Raw genomic sequence first — 20,201 nt, 5'->3', positions numbered from 1 at the left:
GGCAGACTCAAGTTGTGCAGGTACAAATCAAAAATGACAATCAAAGCAAAAGTATTTTAAAGTTATATGATCTAACTGGGGAAAAAAAAAAAAAAAAAGGCTAGGTAATGATAATACCAAGATTTGATTTTACACATCTGAGAGCTCATGTGCTTGGAAGAAATATTTGGTTCCACTGCAAATTTGTTCGAGTCTTCTTCCTTCTTTCCAAAAATACAATTTCTATTCTCATACCCAGAGAGAAAATTAACATAAAAATAGTCTCTGATTTAAACACGGTCTGATACTACTCTGGAGACTAATAAGCATACAGATAATTTGCATCTAAGAGAAAGCGAACTTTTTTTTAGGTTATTTGCAAAAGGACACTGGTAGTTGTTGGAATATGCTCCAAATGCCCCAACAATGGTCAACCAAAGTGGAATTGTCAAGAAAAAGAAGAAAGAGATTGTGAGAGTTTTGATAAATTTCCTGTGTGATATTTGCAGCCATTTTGATGGGCTATGTTTTTGTACACGCATAGACATGAGTATGCCAAATATAGATAGAAACACACTTGCTATACTATGCAAACCACAACATTCAGAGAGGCCTTTTCACTAGTTTAAATGTACTTAGGCATATTTTATGTGGTCATGCAATTTTCCTCCTGAGAATCTGTAGGCTTGGAAAAGCTATTATTCAAAAATCATGTCTCTTATAGTAGATATTCACCCAAATGAAATGTTCTATGTTTATGGTAACATAAAAATGCCACATACAGATTGGTTCATAGCTACCACAAAGGCACAAAATATGTATATCATAGGTTCACACATGTGTACACTCACACAAACACACATACACAATATCTACTAGAAGAGAGAGTTGGAGCATCACTACCATCAACAGCCAGTGTAGATGGAGGAAATAAATGAGGGGCTATGGGAGGAGACGTAGTAAGAATGAAGCTATGCAAGGACTAAAAGAAGACAAGAACTCTCCATATAGTTTGATTGACAAAGGAGTTAATACAGTAATCTAAGAAAAGAATTTATCTACATAGCTTGAGTCTTCCTTTCTGGGCATTTTTCTGCACGGATATGGACAACTACACAAAAAGCAGAGTACCTCTGATGTGACAGAGAAGATGGTACTGGCCTCCTCTATTTTTCCTTCTCTTACTATCTTATGTAGTTTTATATAGTTGAAAATAATTTTAGACTAAAAGTAGATTGTTTGTAATTTGTGTACAGAAATACAACAGGAACAATTTAGTCTGTCTTGAAGAACAGGGAAAAATTCAAGAAATTTAATTTAAAAGTAGAATTAGCAAAGACCAGTGATGAGAAAAAGAAGAAATTTTTGGTTATCAGTCTTGATTTGATGAAAATTTGCAGAAAACACACAGTTATTGCTCTTGCCTTTTTGACATACCTACTGGTGGCTTGTAATATAGACATGAAGTAAATTAATGAATGAAAAACTGTAGGTTGAAGCTGCATCTGAGCAGAAGAGAGATGACAGTATCTAGCAGAGAAAAGCATATGGAAAACTTCACATACACAGGCAGTATGATTCTGTGACAGCACGGAAATAGTTGATCCAGTAGGAGTTTGCAAGTCTTTTTACTTCCATGCGGACACAAGACAGAAAAATATTCACCATTGGTGATCGTACTTCTAGATGTCTAGAGTAGCCTAATAGATAAGAATATTTTGGTTTTGCTTTTTAAAGGTAAAAGAACTGTCTTTTTAGGTACATAGCCTTATTCATACTCTATTAGAAAGAAACAACAACTGTAATATAATAAAGACCAGAGAAAACCTCATGGCCAGCCTAAAGATCTTTAAGTAGAAGGAACTTATGATCAATAAGAAAAACCAAAATTACCCAAATTGTGTACCAAGCGTAAGGAATAATGGACAGCGATGAAAGAAGATCAGGGTAAATGCTGATGTAAGATACAGTCACAGTACAGAAACAGACGTCCGCGTTACCGTAACAATAGCAACTGGACTACAAGAGCAAATGAGCCTGGAGCAGGGGGACACATGGAGCCTGGAAGAGACATAGGATTTCACTTCCGGCAGGGTCCTGACGGGACCTTCACACCAATTGATACTTTGAGCTGGTACATGAAAGAGACTGAACATGTTACATATCTTCCATCTTTGGGAGGAATGTTACTTGCATAAAGTTATACACTTCACTTCAAAAATAGAAAACATTCAACTTTGCAATAGATTTCAACTGACTTTAAAAAGTTTCAGGTGATTAACTGATCTGTAATTTCTTTTCTGTAAGTAAACTCTAAGGTGTTCCTGAAAATCTATAACAAAAAGACTAGCTCAGAACACATTAGATCTTGAAAATTTAACATTGCAAATTGGAATAGATACGGAAAACGTAAAAAATTATCTATTAAAGCAGAAGATGCTTTTTCGCTTGTAATCTATAAAAGATTTCCCAATATCGCAATAGCATTCTCCTTGTTTTGAGAAGTACAGTGACAAGTCAAAGAGGTAGCCCACAGAGCCAATACTGCCACATTAATTGCTTGGAAGACCAAAAGCATTGCACTGATTTTGCAAGACAAAAGAGCTGGAATCAAGTGGACCTATCAGAACAGATGGTATGACTATCTACCGTCACTCAAGTCATTCACAGAGACGAAACCAGCACAACACAGTGTCTCATCTTTACTCCAAAGTTAACCCTGTATGACAAGAATTACAATAATGCCGACTGCACACACCAAATAAAAACCCATAAGCATTTAAGAAAGGGATGAAGAGGGACTTTCTGTATTCACAACAGGTTGATCTTTCTGTTGCCGGAAAATGACGGGAAAGTCAACAGGAACGGTCAAGTAAAGAGTGAGACAGTTGAATTCAAATCAAAGATACATAGAAACAGGGCGAGAACCATTCTTGCGTAGAGGGGAGGGGAACGGGAACAGGAGAGTGAAGGGAACGAAAGGAGGGAATGGAGTGGAAAAAAAAGGAAAAAGCGGCGGGAGCGAGGGGAAGAGAAGAGAATGACAGAAAGGACAGTGAAAGCGGAAAGGGAATGACAGGAAAGGAAGGCAAGGGAATATGGAAAGGACGGGAAAGGCACCGGAAAGGCAGTCGACAGGGAACGGAACGGACAGGCAAGTAAAAGGAAAGCGCAAGGCACGGCACGGGAAAGGGTGGGGAAAGGAAAGGAACGAAAGGAACGGAAAGGAGTGCACGGCAGCGTACCGGAAGCGTCCATTCAGATGAAAGGCAGAGGCAAAAAATGGAAATGGCCGGACATTGAAGGGAAAAGGGAATTGAAACAGGGAAGGGGAAACTTTCCTTTCCCCGTTCATAGTCCCCGTGCCGGCGAACCTGTGTGAGGCGCGGCTCCGTCGCGGCGATGATAAGAAGCTGAGCTGTGCGTATCTTCTCTTCTCGGCGCTTTCGGCGCCTGCGCTTCTCTTCGTGAGCTTCGCTGGCGGGCGATGAGCTTGATGATGCTCGTACTTTATCTTCTCTTCTCTTCTCTTCTCTTCTCTTCTCTTCTCTTCTCTTCTCTTCTCTTCTCTTCTCTTCTCTTCTCTTCTCTTCTCTTCTCTTCTCTTCCTCCTTGCTTCATGTCTGCAGTTCATTTTAGGTACATTCCATCAGAACCAAATCTCCTGGATAATTCAGATCTTTTTATGATGGTGCTTACATCCATAGCTTTCACATGTCTCCTGCTTTAAAGTATTTCAGTTCAAATTGACCGAAAGCAATTTATTTTCCACAGGAATTTGTTGACCATCCACTTTTATTGACATGGATTCTCTTTGAGGCATAATAACAAAACAGGCAATTAGTCATGACACTACTTTACTTTTTCCTGCATGATATTTTGTGTCTTTCTTATCTGAGGGTTGACTGCACACCTCATAAGTATTAATTTATGGTTAGTTGGTTAATTGGTTAATTTATGGCTAATTTTGGAATCAGAGGCAAAGCCTAAAGAAAGATATAATCTTATTAATGTTATTGTATCTCTTTACTAAGCAGCTTTGTGCATATATGATAGAATGCATAGTTTTGACATAGCAGGTGACAGCTGTTCCATGTCAGAAGACACCAAACACACGTTTAGTTTGTTGGATGGAAACAAAAACCTGTTGTAATGCTAAGTTAATTTTTGCAGCTGTATCTTGTAGACTCCCTGAGTAGCAGTTGATCAACCAATTGAATTAAAGGTTACAGAGAGGTAGAAATATCATTTAGGTTCTGTATGTTCTCACAAATAATTCACCTGCTATTGCTGTCACAGATTCTGGCCTGAACTCCTATTCTGAAGGCCAAAAGCAAATACTGCAGACTCCTTTCTCACTGATTTTGCTCTCAAATGATGATTGAGTAAAGGTCAAAGTTTGGAGAGATTTTCTGCATCAGGTGCTGGCTTTCTTAAAACCTTTATGTGGAAGTTGGTACCTCATTTTCTTTGAAAAAAAGGCCTTGACAGATTATTTTGAACTATGGGTTAATCTGTCCTTTCTTTCATCTACCAGTCTAGAAGGGCTCGTCTCTGAAACATTTATTTCAGAAATTTGCTAGTCAGAAAAATCATTGGATGCAGTTTTTCATTATTTTTTAAAACTCCATCTTAAAACTGGTTTGGATTTGTGTGTCTGCCTCTTGCCCTTTCTGTGCTCTGTCTGGAAGGCAATGCTTCTCTCTCTTTCGGCTACACCTCGCATAAGGAAGCCAAGCTCTATTGACGGTGGTGAAGTACTTGACATTAAATGGTCTAGTATAACATTTTATGACTCAGAGCACCTGATAAATGTGATTTATTAGGGATAAAAGCTCTTTACTAGGTCAGATGTCTGAACTGAAGAGACATTTCATTATAGAGGATCACTCATATTTAGCAATTGTAATAGGAATGAAGCGATTCTTTTATCATAGTGGTCCAAATCTGACTTGCACCACTACTGTTCTCCTCTTCAGCCTGAGCTAATTGTCAGCTGAACAATGAAGGTACCTGGGACTAATTTATTTAGGAATATGTTCCATCTGTAAAGCCTACACTAATGGAATACAAGAGAGCATGACTAAAGGATTCAGGTATAAAGTTTAGGAGCTTAGATAATTACTTGCAGAAAATATTATCAGCTCAATATGTCAACTTACACAAAAACAGAACTATTGAACCTTTTGAAAAAGGAGTATTGTGTTCACAAAACTAATGTAACCAGGCCAAATTCTGTTCACCATAACTGTGGAATAACAGAGTCAAAGGAGTTCTCTCTCCCATTGCAACGCACAGAAGAAAATAGATTCTTACCAATTTAGATCAAAAATCTGACACTTTTTATAACTATAACCATAGCTATCTACATTGAACCAGGTCCATTACAGACACCTTGAGAACATTTACGCAAAAACTGGCCAAACAAGAAAATGAGAACATCACAATTCTAATTATTATTTTGGTACAAATAGTTAGGCACAGTACTTACAACCCTTGCTTTTCATTTTGACAAGACATTGTGAGAAAAGCTTCTGATGGAATTACTGAGTTTCACATGGGAGCTGACCTCTGAATATTTAAGCTCTGAAGAAAAAGAATAAATGGTTTGGAGACTGGGTATATGCTGTATGGCTGCTGATCTATATTAAGAACACTTATGCTCTAGATGTTCTTTTGTACTACTTTAAAACTTATTTACAGTTTTGCATCCAATTGAACTATTAAGAGGGATTAATTGCATTAATAGAATACCTAAATCTGTGCTGTTCTAAATAAAATTAAGAAAATACATTGTGTTTGTATTTCACTCCACAGATTAACGTAATTAAAATCCTTTCCATGACAACTTGAAACACGTAGCCCAATTGTCCTCTCATATAAAAAACACTGATATATTTTTGTTATTGTTGCAAAAGGAGGAATCTCTGCTGTGGTAATAGATCTGTTACTGAGATCTACTTAACCTTTCCGTTATTTGGCTTTATTGCATTTACAGTTTAGCTTTATTAAATTTGCAAAATAGTTTGTTTATCTTCATTCTGGGAAACAAGGTGCCTACAATTTGCAAATATGTCGATCCAAAATAGACCAGCTAGCTGTTCTTGGCTGATACATTGTCAGAGCACACAATGAATTCCTCCCTCCTCTCTCTCTCACACACACACGCACATGCACACATACACTTCTTTCTCTCTCACATACACATACTCAGAAATGTATCCAGTAGAGTAAAATATTCACATTAATACTGAAAGCGATGGAGAAGAACTGCGGTCGACATCCCATCTGTTCGCTTGAATTAAATTTAGAATTCATATGTAATATAGACATTTCTGTCTGAATATCATAAAGCCCTGACACATTCAGGCTTTCATTAAAAAGCTCTGAGATGTGACTTGAATAACAATCTGTCTTAGCTAATTAGTATTTTCAGTTTAGCATATTCACTTTCAGACATATTGCTGTTTGCACATGGTAATTTAGGTAAACAGAGCCCATCCACAGCTGCATCAATTAACACTGCTAATCAAAACTGAATTCAGGTAATTAGGCACATTTATGCAAAAAGTGTGTAATTTGTGGGGAAAGCTAGATTCTTCAGTAATATTTCAATAAGTAGGAGTCTCTTTTTGCAAATAAGGCAAGGAAATAATGGTAAATCAGCTCTAACATATACATGATGCATACTCAGTGACAAATATCTAAATTAAATCTCACTAATTGGTCTGTATTTTCAGCAATTGGACAATAACTTTTTCATATAAATGTTTTCCTCAGTGTTTCTACATGGAAGAGTGGATTAATTTCTGATGAAAGTTTTAAAGTATTTAAAAGTTAATGTTTCCTCAAGCAGTCTTTGAACTGTGAACATGATGGTCCAACTTGTTCTCATTTTCAGTCAGACAAATTTTCATGAAAATGCCCTCAATTTACAATTTAATTTCTTCAAAGAAGACATATTTTCATTTACTTTAAAGAAAAGCTTCTAGACATTTCTACCACCATGCATTTCAAGAATGAAAAGTAGAAAATATTTCAAAAATATTCTGCCTTGACCCACAAAGTTTCATACCCTTTCCTTCTCTTTCCCTCACCCAAACCAAAATTTGAAACCCTCAAAACACTGCTAAAAAAACCCCAAACCCCAACATTTAAGCAGCATAAGAAACTGTATATTCATAAGAGAATTTTCATTTCTATTGAAACGGAAATAAGGAATGTTCATTGTATCATTATGTTCCAAGAGTTTTCATATGCAGCTATTCAAGTTACTCAAATTCAATTCTCTGTAGTTTCTTTCAGAAAACTACACAAGTCTGATGGACAAAAAATGCAATTATCAACTTGCAGCTAATTTTCCATGATAAAAAGAAATACCTAGGCAATTATTGATTTTTAGCAGAAGTCCAAAATCAATCTACTATTTTTGTATCTTCTCCCTGATTTGAGGCTAACTTTGTGTGAGGGATATATAATAAATTATTATGTGCAGATTTGCAAAATGGAATATGTAGCTTTTGCTAAAAACATCATTGTAAAGGAAAAAATCCTTTACCCTATACAGCTATTGAAATTGCAGTGTGTTTTGCAATCATACATAATACAGTGCATATATCACTATTCAGAAAGTTTTCTCTATATAGAAAACTGTTTTGTTCCATTATAAAAATGCTTGACATATGCTGCAGTTAAAATGGTCTTAAACCTTCAATTTTCATTTAGTTATTGGTAGAGTAGCATATTGGAAGAATATTGACAAAACAGTTCAGAAGGAAAATAAAGCTGCTGAAGGAGTAAAATTTTGAAGTATTTCCTATTCAAATACTCACAATGACTACTGCTAACGTTAGAATGCTGAACAAGATAATTTCTAAACAATTATCAGACCAACTTAAAAATATATGCAGTTCCCTATGCCATTGTCACTAGGGGCACTGGTGAAGGGAAACAACATTACAACTTCACCTCTTTTCCATTCTTCCCTTGTAAGAGAGAAACATTCACCTACATGTATAGCACACGCTAAGCAGCTTTCCAGTCTCTCATGAGATACAGTGGAAATCATCGAAACAGTCTTATGTGACCTGTCTCTGAAAGAACTTGCCCTGCTTGATAAATGCTTTTTCAAAAGAGCAAAACAGAAGGTGTAATGACTAACACTGTTTATTTTAAATGTTATAGTCTGTAGGAAGAGAGTATAGTGACAACATCCTAGCCTCCCCCCTCCTCCACCTCCCACATTGCTAGTACCTTTTTTTGCCTGAAGTAGTCAGATATAGTAAGTATTCCAACAGACTTTCCAGAAATATTTTACTATGCTGCCCTGTCTGTTCTGCCTGACCACATTGGTAAATACAAGCAGACACAGTTAGGGGCACCTCTTCACTGAACCCATGTATGTATATAGCATACATCATACTTCATCATGAATTTTCCTGATGCATCACCCATTTGAAAATTTTATATCATGTTAGAGTATCATTATTTCACACAATTTGAAAGGGATTTTTGATGCTGAGGTTTAATAAATGTATGGTAGTATTAGCTGATAACAGACAAGGGCATAATGGCTATCTCAAAAAAGAAAATGCTATATACAAAAGTTGGCTGGTAAAATATGTAAAAGGATGGAGACACCTTGCTACTAAAAAAAGAAAAAACATTGGATGCTATATACCTACTATTGTTAACTAAAGTAAGATGGATATGTATGACTACAAAGAACCTATAAATATTGTTTTCCTCAATTTAAAGAAAAGTTTCATCCTACTCCAAGCACTCAAAAGCATTCCAGAATTATAAGCAAAGCAATACATATTTAAAGTTCACATTTATTTTCTCCATAGAGCATGCAACTCATTATTCATAACAGAAAAATCGTTGAAATGTTTCATGTCCCTGGTATTCATAGGGTTAATTCAAGGACAGGCAAAAATGTTTAGTTTGAGAAAAGAAAAAACAAGAGCCAAAAGCCAACAATTAGTACTCTACAACTTTACATGAGGAAAAAAAACTCAGTAATTTACAAATGTTGAAGGAGGTGCTAGTTCCATAATTAAAAATCAGGCAGAGATCCTTTTGGCAAATGGATCTCTTTGTTAAACATCCCACTAACCCAAGCCTGAAGGTATAATTCAGTACCCTGGAGTATCCCCTCTATACTTTTGCCAGCTGTTCCATCTAGGTCATTCCACCACAAGTTTAGCTTTTATCTATTCCTCACTTTCTTCACTGGGTCCCAGAAGCAGCAACCCGTCTCTCTGAAGGCTGTTTAAAGTGTAAATGAAAAGACGAGACAGAAGTGAGCTGCTACCTCAGGGTCCTTAATTTCTGAACTGCAATTCCTTGGACTTCCCTACCTTGACAGATGCAATACAAAATCTTCCATGATGAAAAGTGAGGAGAAAAACTGAATACAGAATACACACAGCACGTTCATTATCATTTTAATGCCTTACAGCTGCATGAAAGGATAGGAAATTTTCCTAGGCAGGAAGTCCACTCGAGACCAAACAGTTGCAGTAGCCCTTCTGCCCTTCAGCCCAATTCCCAGTACTACTGCTGCTGGCATGCAAGGAAAAGCCTTCAAAGAGCCATTTTATCTCTCCTCAGGTGGGCAGGAAGAGGTAGACTCAGGGAGAGGAAGGAAAAAGAAAGAAAAAAAAAAGTAAAAGAAAAAAATCTATGGTAGATCCAGTAAAGTGTGTGCCAAGGACCATGAAGAGTTCTGGGTGCAGACCCGACCCACTTGTCTCCCTCCCCTGGACCAGCAGGTGGAGGAAGGAGACAGTAATGATTCAAGGGCTTGTTAATGCAAACTAAACCAACCACAAGTAACTAAACTGCTTCTAATTTACCACTATTTCTGTGCTTTTAGCAAACACACAAATTTTTTAAAAAGTAACAAAAATATATGAACTGGATCTATTTAAAATGGTTCTAGTCAGCGTTAATTTAAGCCCTCAGAGAGTCGTTATAGTCCTCCAGAACTACTTTTAGACAGTACACTGTTTTGTAGCAACACACTGATCTCTTACTCTGGGAAAATTAAGAGTAATTCATTATAAAACAAATCACTGTCCCAACATTCACTTGTCTGCTAAAAAAAAAACAAACGAGCAAGGCAGATACTCTGGGAGGAATTTTTAAGTGTTCAACTTAAAATGAAAGATCTATAAAAAAATGCAACAAGTGTATTGCTGGGGTCTTTCCAATTTAATATTAAGTAATAAAGTTTGCACACAAACATACCAACTGTGAGGTGAATCAGAATTATAAAATCTATTGGAAATTTACTTTCTAGATGTTTAAATGTTGTTCAGTAGCACAGCCACTGTGACTCTGATGACCATCTGTGTGACTTTACACATGCAAGTAATCCCACAGGCTTTAGAGAGCTGCTAAGATAGTGTCCTGATCCTACACATCCAGCACGACGTACTGGCTCCAATCTAAAAAAACTTGTTCATATTTGTGGGAAGGATGGGAATCACAACCCTGTACAGCACAGCAATTCGCACACTTGCACTCAGTCTGCACTTGTGGAATTGCTCTGTCAGTCAAAAAGTGCGTTTTGCAAGCTCGTCCATCTGACTTTTAAGGATTAGGGAAAAGGAAAAAAAACCTCAAACAACATACATGCAGCTTTATTTCTAATTCTGCGATGGATCGCATCTAAGCAGCCCAGCTCCGACAAGCTGCCTTGCGAGGCCGGGCAGGGACCCTCACCTGTGTTACGCTGCCCGCCTGTGTGTGCATCAGCTGGTTCGAGGTCTACACGAGCAGATAAAATACATCTACAGTGATTTGTACTGCTTACCTTGCTGATGTGCTTCCACGCGCTCCTGCCAACATTCCTGCATGTGAAGGTTCATCGCAGGCAGCTGCTCCGAAGTTCGGCGTCCCCGTGGCACAGCTGCTCCGGCGGGAACGAGCAGAGCAAAGGCAAGGTGCCACTGGTCAGTTCTACCACAGCCCAGTGTGCTGTCTGCAATCACATCTCACTGAGTGCAAAAGGAAAATTAAAACATTTTTTTCTCTTACACTTAGAACAGTATGCTGTGTCATTCGTGTTTGCATTTAAATTGGACAGAATAATTTACTGCTGGCTTTTAATTTCAGAAGGGTTAATCACCTCAGCAAAGGTCAATCAAACTTTAATCCCCAATAAAATTGCAGTAGCTTCAGTCACCTGCAGGACATTTATTATATTCTTATTTCCATGCAAAAGAATGCATTGCTAATCCTCTAATTCTTTACATTAGCACATTTGCCATTAATATTTTACTAAAATTATTAATTCCTATGAAACTACTACAAGAGCTCATTTCTACACATCTCAGAAGATAATCCTGTTAAAAACCAGCCACATCTACTGTGACATTGCTTTAGTTGTCTGCTCTAATCCTCACAACCGTTTGATATTCCAACCGAGTTCTAACAATGCACAAAGTCTCAATTACACAAAATATTACAGGGTTTAGTTTAGAACAACAATATACTGCTTTAGTAACTTAATCTTCCCTATTGTCTGCAATCATAATACTAATCTATTTTGCCACTGTTTACAGCATTTTCTATTCAAAACGAAATATAGATTTTTAATTTTGCTTAGCAAATCTTTGAAAAGCAGTAGATTGACAAGGATAAGTTAAAATCCATTACCAAGGGCAGGAATAATAATGATGATAGGAATATGCTTCTGGCCTGCAAAGAAGTATTTCCTCACAAAACAGAAGTCTCTTTTTGGGGAATAGCCCATTAACAAATAAAGAAATTTTTAAAAAATTATATATGTTTGATCCTTTCAGTTTTGGTCTAATAATTAAAAACAATTTATCTGCTATTAAATTGACTGAGAACTGAAAAATCTCTCTGAAAAATTCAAGTCAGAATTAGTTTTAAATTATCATTGCAATAATATCAGCTCAAAACTTGAAAATTGTTTAACTTGAAACAGAAAGTTATCAAATGGAAATGAGCACATCTCAACAAAAAGTTGGTTTTAGGTAAACATCAGCTATTTCAGCTATACAACAATACATTCCTTCAAAATTCTACTGTAACAATTCCATCTGAATGCTCAGAACTAGTCTACCTGTAAAGATACAGAGAAAAGCAACAGAAAACTCAGGAAGAGCTCATTACAGTACTGAAATACAATGCAAACAATTCATTTCCCAGATTTTAGACACTGGTACCAAAAAGTCAAAATTACTTGGCAGAAAAATACTAATACCAACAAAATAAATGGGTCTCCCTTATCCTCCTACCATGGCCATATCAGCTCCTGTGAGGAAGAAATCTCACGTCTTTTTAAAATGGATTTTTTAGCCATAATAACATTTTGACATACCGTAATGTAAATAAACTGTTCTTTCCCATCCCAATATTTCCTTCTGTGTCTCTCTGTGTCTCTCTGTCTCCGTCTCTCTCCTCTTTTTGTTTTAATATATGGCACACAGACAGACACACGCCCCCGTCACTGTCAATATGCACACTCATTAGCAATATGTCAGGCTGGCATTTTCAACACACTCCAGAGCATAACTGAACTACCACAGAGAGCACACACACACATGTAAAAATACAATTGCACAGAAAAAGAGCTCAGTGGAATAATTTTTAACTTGGAAAACTAAGTAAATATAAAAAAGGAGTGAGATTCTCAGCCAATATTTTACAAAGGTGCTGTGTGTGAAGTGAATCTCCAGCTATCAGCACCGATGCTGCTCTCCTTTTACACGCACAAACACGCAGACAAATACACATATACAGAAGAGAGCATTTTACCGAGACATTCTAACACTGAATTATGGACGCAAGAATATGGGATTTTCCCTGTTGTTGGGGTTTTTTTATACCTTTTAAATTACATTCTAACTTGAGGTAATGATTGAAAATAAATATTGCAAAACGTAACCCCAAACAACTACAAGTTCCTAGAACATAGACTGTCAACAGCATTTGTAGTCCTTCCAACTGAGAAAATTAGCTATGAAAACAACTCCATCCATATTTTTTGCAAAAAGCATCTGGTAAGACACTGAAGACCACTTAGAAAGGGTGAGTAGCACTGAACTACAGTTTTGACTATTCACCTTTTGACGCATTGATAAAACATATTCTAGATTGCCATTGCAACTCCTTTAAAATACAACAGAATAGCTTCACATGGCACCTTGAAATGAAAGGTATCATCAAAGGACCATGTATTTCATTTTTCAAGAGAACTAACAGTGAAGAAACGTATAGGGAAAGAAACATACCTTTAGTTATCCTAGCGAAAGACTTCTCAGCACATCTACATAGTCCTGCGGCTCCACCAGTACAAAAGTCAACACTGCAGCGCTTCTGATCTCTGTGACAATGGCATCATACTGCCGGCAATTTTTTCGATTAAACTTCTCAGACATGGTAGCAACTTTGTTAATTATGATATTAGCCAGCTGGCGGGTACAATCAATCATCCACTGTAAGAAAGCCAGACAAAGAGACATCTAATCATTGCAACCAGAGGAGATAAATTTTGTTCCTTTCTTATACGTGTCACAGATTCTATCCCTCCTGACCCTCTACACAGCCATCGACTGTCAAATTTAGATTCAGCAAGCTCCCAGCTTTTCTTTATCCCTGCCTTAGATCTGAAACTCCCGGTTATCAGGAAGACAAGCGTCACCAGCTGTCTCAGAACAGGAAGGCAATCAGGTGAATAGTACTTATTATCTCTCATTGCCTTCTGAGGAGCAACAAGATTGATTTTGGACCAGCAACGCATCCAGATCTCAGGCACAGCTACTACAGTATCAAGTCTACAATGCAGTGCATACGTAAAGCTGACCTCGACCTTTGTTAATACTGCATACCAAAAGTTTGAGGGCTGCTCTTTTGTTTGTTTTGTTTTGGGTTGGGTTTGTTGGACTTTTCACTTTTGTTTTGGGTTTTTTTGCGGTTTTTTGTTTGTTTTGTTTTGTTTTTTTTCTCTAAGAAAACTCTTAAAATATTTTTTTTTTCACAGCTGCACTGGATATTCTCTTATTCTAGGCCTCCTTCCCCCCACCTCAGAAAATCCAGGCAAGCAGACCACACCGTTTCTCAGGGGACTCTGTATCACAGTTGGATAGTCTTAATTGGGCCCACAGAAGCAGTTAGCTCCCATTAAAGGCTTCTCTGTATACATCTTCCTCTCAACTAGTCTGATCGTACATAAAACCCCACTAGTGAAGACTACACTTTGAGAAAGTTAAACACACAAATATATTATAAGCCCAAAATATAAAAGAATCCTAACAGAATTTGAGCTGATAGTGAATGTCAGCATTGCCCTAGAAAATAGGAATATATTTGGGCTTTTCATTTACACCATTGGCCAATCATGCTCTTAGAGTAAGACCTTTTTTTAAAACCCAAATATGTTGCAAAGTACAGTAGTTCATATGAAGTAGAAACAAGGGATACAATAAAATAAAAGTTATCAAAGTAATACATTCTGGTACAAAAGTCCCCATCAACTAACTTGAAGCATTTCAAAATGCCTGCTGACCCTTCCATTTAACTAAATAGAATGAGTACATTTATCAATTAATAAAAATTTATAAGGACATGCAAAAATTTTTATGACCAGTTTTGGATTCATGGTATATTGGCTGCCCTGGCACTTCAACCAAAGACTGCTTTTCCAAAACAATATATTTTCAGAAAATGTGATCTTATTTTTATTTCACCTTAACTGAAAGCTAGTTTAATATTTAAGGTGGTATCCAGCAATACTATCTCAATTGTGAAGAAGGTGCTCTGGACTTAACAGCATAAAATTATCTTTGTTTTCAGTAAATCCATTGAAAACAATATTTTTTTCTTTAAAGTTTTCACATGTAATTCAGCTAAAATTCGTACATTTTCTTGAAATCCAAACAGAAAATATTGACAATTAGAAAATAGTAGCTTGAGGGAGTAACAATTACACCCTGATCTCACTACCTTGAAATTACAGTGTGGCCTTTGCCTGCTTTGTCTTTCAGAAGTCAAATTTTCTTTTATATATCTTTCTCATTTGGAAAGTTTGTGATTTTATATAGGAATGGTTATGGCACTCATAATTCATTATTAAACACAACTAATTGCTTTCTGATATTTATTGGAAAGGATGAGGACAAGAAAATAAATCACATCCTCAAATGTAATGTCATAATTTCATTCATTCTGGGTGACTGATGAAATATTCACCAAGCTTCTCAGGCAGATATTGAAGACTACACCAGTTCCACTCTGCAAACTATATCCAAATCATTAACAAATCGAGATCTAGCTCAAGTGCCTCCACAACACATTGTCACCAACGCAATGTCAGACGCACTGTTAAAAACCTCAGTCCTAGCCCAACTCAAATGATCAATTCACTTCATTAAAATATCTACCGCCAAGAGGATTTTAGTCAGAAGTTAAGGAAGCCCTTTGTGAACTATTCGGTCTCAATTCTATTGCTGTACTCAAATCAGATCTTGCTTTTGTTAAACAGCTGTTAAATATGAAGAAGTAGTCTTGATCCTAGCACAGAGCTTTAAGGCAAGAGGAAATAACTGAGCACAGTAGATAAGTGAGGGACTTGGGAAAGACACAAAAATAGGAGGCTGCCATAGCTACTGATTCATTTTTCTGGAAGGTGAACCAAAATCATCAGATACATAAGGCTATCCACAGAGGTATCTCCAGTCAGCCACCAGCATACACCTGACTAGGTTTCTAATCTCTCAGAAGAGATCTGAGCCGGTCAAACCGGAAAACAAGAAGAATGGTCTCTGACAGATACAGACTGACCTGACTGATTATTTAAGAGAAGCATGAAAGGAGGATCAAACTTGGCACCTCAGCAGCACTTACTTTTGTCCATTTTCAATAATTACATCAGGTTTTTCTCTTATTTACACTTTTTTCTTTTTCATTACTTCGGAGTTCACTGTGTACAGACATAGAATTAACTTCATCTACCCTTGCCAAACAAGGCAACTGGGCTGATGACTATGTTCTCCTCTGTCATGACTAGGATGAAGGGCAGCATGACAGGAATCTGCTAAGCATGAATTATTATACCTATTTCCATACTTGGATGCTGGTGGAACGACTCGTATACTGGATGTACTGTCTCTCCACTAGCTGATCTGAATTCAGTTTTAATCCTGCTTGGAGCAGGAGGCTGGACTAGTCGACCTCTGGAGGTCTCTTCCAAGCTGAATTATTCTATTCATCCACGAACTGTCTAAGACAAAAGCAGCATAAATAGTAACATTTATGAGATGATCCATATTACAGGAATTAGATATGTAATTTTTTCAGCAGGGCAGGGCGCCTCCTCTGAGTATTTTGGCCTCCACCTTCCTCAAACCTTTTGAAAAAGCAGCCTTTTTCAGTAGTCTTTTTTCTCCTGTCCATTGAGACAAAAATATTAGAATTACCAAATCCTCTACACAACAAGAGGTTCAGAGAAAAGGAAACATATCAAGGGGAATACACAAAGAAAGTGCACAAAGACCTCCATGGAAGCAACTAGACAACGTACCTGATATAGGATGAGAAAAGGAAAGTGAGTGGTAAAGGAAGAGTAAACTTGGGGTCAGGTAAAAGAAAAATTTCCTTAGAAAGGAGAAAGATGAAACAAAGGATAGTCCCTGCTTAACTAAGAGTATAACCAGTTTAAAAAAAAAACAAATTACAAGCCATGACCCTAATAATGGTGGTACAGACTCAAAGTAGAGATTTATTCTGTTAAAGACAAGATTACTTCAGGATTTCTGCATTATTTGCTACACTCCTAGAACACAAAAAATTGCAAAGAAAAGCAAAAACCAAAAATCACACACACACAAAAAAGCAAGTATAGAAAAAGACTAGGATCCATTATCTAAGAAAAAAAAAAGAAAAAAGAAAAAATATTTTTAAACATTTTGATCAATAGTCAGAATAGTATTTCACAATCCCAGATGGACATAAACACATTTAGTTTCAGTAATGTACACCTATTCATAAGCTTAACCTTAAAAATGCCCATCTAATAAATCTTCCATTTCTAGTCTCATAAATCCTGTAAATCTTCCATTCAGTACCCTGTTACTAAAAATTAGGTGAAATTAAACAATAATATATGTAAATTATACATTTAAAATAATGAACAATGTAATGAAAGGAACACTTCACATTGTAATCCAGTGGGTTTTAAATTAACTTTTAATGCTCAGCAGCTGCTAATTAATAAGGAGCCTATATGGTCAACTGTACTACAACACACAAACTAGGAGAAGGAAAGGTGCAACACAAGGGCAAAAAACCAGTGCTAGATGGTGCACAGATGCCAGTCCTCGGGGGGACTGTTAGGGGAACACATAGCAGAGCCCAGGTCCAAGGAGCGACATCTGTCTGCAGTGAATCTCTTCCTGAAATCAGGAGCTTTGAAGGCTTGGTGACACACTGACCCTCTCACTCACTAATTCCTCCCTCGCTCCAAGAAAGAGCATATGTAACTACAGACAGAGAGCTTATGGTATAGTTTCTCATTTTGGCACATCGTATGCATCTAAAATAGTCATGGATATTTTTTCTTTTTAATTTTATTTTTAGCAGTGCAAATCAAGACAGTCTGCATAATAAACTGCATGTGTATTCCACTGAAAAGAATGAAATAATAAAATTTCACAGTGCAGAACAATGTCTGCAAAGGTCACACATAGCTTCTCGAGGGGGAAGCGCCATGAGGCAGATGTGAAGAGGCCACATGTTGTGTCAATCCTTAGCACAGAATGAACAGAGGTGAAATATTAATGCATTGCAAGAAAAAAAATTCTTGCCTATATTCTAGGAACCAACAAAGAAAGAAGGGGAAACATGATATTTCTCCACCCAGATCATGATAAACAGGTCCAGTTTTATCCCACTTTAATATTTTCAGTAGACATGAACTAAAGGACTGCTATGACCAGACGCAGATGAGCCTGAAAGCTGTGAATTGTTTTTCCTTCCTACTCCTTTTTTTTTGCACCAAAGCTCTGCTATTCTGCTACCTACACTAGCAGTCAGACATACCTCTTCTTAAACTGACCAGTAAGAATATATACACTGGCTCAGACACCAGCATCCTGCCTTTGACAATGGCCAGTAGCAGGTGTCCAGGAAGAATTTAAGGGCAAGCAAGGAGCAATTTCTTTCCTGATGTACGCTCCCAACTTCTGCCTACACATGGCACGGAAGTTAACAAACATGACAAGAATTTCAATACAGTTATCCTGCGTAACAGAATGACAAAAGTCAGTACCAAGGGAGCACAGTTAAATAACTGATAATATATCAGTAAAACAGGAAGGCTCGTGTGAATAAGAAACTAAGACTGAGCTGAAATCTACAAAAAATAATTCTATCTTAATTTTTTGTTTTGTTTACCTATTATTTAAAAAGGCAAGTAATTAATTAACATTCAGACTAACAATTCTGAATGGCGGGGGGGCGCAGGATTTGTATCATTCCGTAAACATAAGACAATAAAAAAACTTGCATTGTCTTAATGGAAAGATATTTTTGATATATAAAGAACCTTCCTAAAGAGCCCCTCACTAGGTCAACTGAGACATCTGAGCATCATGGCTCCAGGAGCTAGTAATAGTTCTTCTCTGAAGACAAGCTTTGCACTATTTTACAGTAAACTTCTTCCCAATTTTGTGATTAAAAAACCTTTTCTGCAGCCTGAAGGCATCTCCTATGCAAAAGTTCTCACCTGCAGTAAACTGAAACTGATGGCAGACACACACACACATAGAACACAAATAACAACTGAATTAAACAAATGCTTGTTCTGGAGACAACAGACACAAAATACATTGGAGAAAACATACTACCATGTTACAGTAACACAATCTCTTTATATTATATGGTACTTATGTTTAATGTGTCATTTTATATTTTTCCCCAAAATAAAAATTGCACTTACACCTGAAGTAGTCTCATAAAATTATCCATTTTGTCTGAATAAAATTGAAACATGTAAAACACCAATAATGTGGCAGAAACAAACTCTGGTACGTGATCAATTAGAAAAGTTGTAACTTCAGTGATCCAATCAAAGTGACATAAGCCAAAACACCCAACTGACAGGAAAAAAAATCCAGCAACATCAAACACTAAAATTGTCTGTTTATAATTCATTTGAAAAGAAAAAAAAAATATAGTGTTAATGTAGTTACATTTTGGGTCTGGATTCTATGAAGATAGGTCTCAAATTGTGAAACTGCCCAATACAGGCATCCAGGATTTTAATAATTTTATAAATTCACTTAATGAACTTCTTTCAATACAATTAGTTAATTTCCTGGCAGATAATATTTTACACCTGATTCATTTCAGAGCAGTAAAAAGGTAATAGCTCCAAGGGCAAATTAAAAAACAAAAAAAGGATAACAAGGAGGCCAAGGAAACCAGGTCAGAAGTAATTTTTTTTCAAATTCTAAATTTTTTTCTCATATATTTTAAAACTGGTCTCCACATCAATGGCTGTTATCTATTATTTTCAGTATCGGAGGACATGGATCTCTTATAAAGTCTTATATCAAGCAGTACCTAAAAGAAGAAATCTAACAGTAAGTAAACCATAGCTTGGGGGTTGAGGTTTTTGTTTGTTTGTTTGTTTGGGGGGAGATATTTATTATACCATGTAAAAATTATCAAATGATTTTTTTTTTGCAGCAGTAGATGTAACTTTATTATATCAGTTTGAGGTCCTTTTTCTTTTTCATCACAGAAATTATCAATAGGAACAGTGTTATCTGCCTATGCCACAGTGAAATCAAGCCTAACATAAGTAATTTTGTGAGGCAGTGGTGCTGTGTTCCTTTGAAATCAAGCCTAACAAGTTCAAAAGTAAAAATGTTGCTGTTTCCCAAAAATTAGTTGTTTATACTTTTTTTTTTCACTTATAAAGATGGTATTTGCAAAAAGTTGTTAAAAGATTCCCCTGTAATGTGACTGAATGGGTCATATGTAGTTGACCAGTGAAGCACCACTGGAGGATGTGCCTCCATTTTTAAGTGGAGGTTTCCCCATTACATAACAATCAACTACCCCAGGCTTTACCACACCAAACACGGAGGTGGAAGTTCTGCATTAGGAGCCCTATCCAGAGAAAGAATTTTTTTTTTAAATGCTCTATGTCCAAATGTTGCGTACCCCCAAAGGGTTTCTAA

The 20,201-nt window shown here is 36.7% G+C and overlaps 1 long non-coding RNA gene across 1 annotated transcript in view; it reads right to left on the bottom strand.

The window, feature by feature from the left end:
• The window catches only part of LOC113993791, a 104,094-nt gene that overhangs the window by 12,396 nt on the left and 71,497 nt on the right, over positions 1-20,201 (bottom strand). The window contains exons 12-13 of the long non-coding RNA XR_005565426.1: positions 13,251-13,454; positions 10,802-10,985 (exon numbers count right to left, since the gene is read on the bottom strand). This is a non-coding gene — a long non-coding RNA (uncharacterized LOC113993791). The remainder of the gene's footprint in view (positions 1-10,801; positions 10,986-13,250; positions 13,455-20,201) is intronic.

This window comes from Pipra filicauda, unplaced genomic scaffold, assembly GCF_003945595.2.
Source record: "Pipra filicauda isolate LSUMZ 115617 unplaced genomic scaffold, ASM394559v2 scaffold475_size475193_pilon, whole genome shotgun sequence".
Lineage (NCBI taxonomy): Eukaryota > Metazoa > Chordata > Aves > Passeriformes > Pipridae > Pipra > Pipra filicauda.
The sequence above is the reverse complement of the archived record's forward strand: the minus strand, read 5'-3'. Positions and strand labels throughout refer to the sequence as shown.